Here is a 433-nt window from a genome sequence, read left to right as displayed (position 1 = left end):
AAAGAGGTCGGGAACTACCTAACTCGGAACGGAGAAGGCTTGGATCTCCCAACATTTTCTTCGTGTCCAAGTGAGGTGCCCGACCCCATAAACTGCTTACCACACCCACAAAAGCCTGTTCCACCTCATCTAGACTCTCGAACGTATACTTAACAGACACTACATTCTCCTGCCAACAAAGAGGAAAAGAAGGCTCCCCACTCTCATCTAGAAAGAAAGGTCGGACGTCCCCAGTAGCCCGGACCTTGAAATAGTAGTTCTTAAAATCGTGAAAAGACTCATCATACAGGGTACAGAACTTCCTCCCCTGGTTTGCCCTAAAAGAGACCCAAGACAACTTCCCCCCACCCGAACCCGGCTTCGTCAACACAAACAAATAGGAAAAAAGAGAAATAGAGGGAGGGACACCCAAAAACTGACACAAAAGTTGGAA

The sequence above is a fragment of the Arachis duranensis genome, chromosome 5 (assembly GCF_000817695.3).
Source record: "Arachis duranensis cultivar V14167 chromosome 5, aradu.V14167.gnm2.J7QH, whole genome shotgun sequence".
In the NCBI taxonomy this organism is placed as follows: domain Eukaryota; kingdom Viridiplantae; phylum Streptophyta; class Magnoliopsida; order Fabales; family Fabaceae; genus Arachis; species Arachis duranensis.
Note: the sequence above shows the minus strand (reverse complement) of the source record.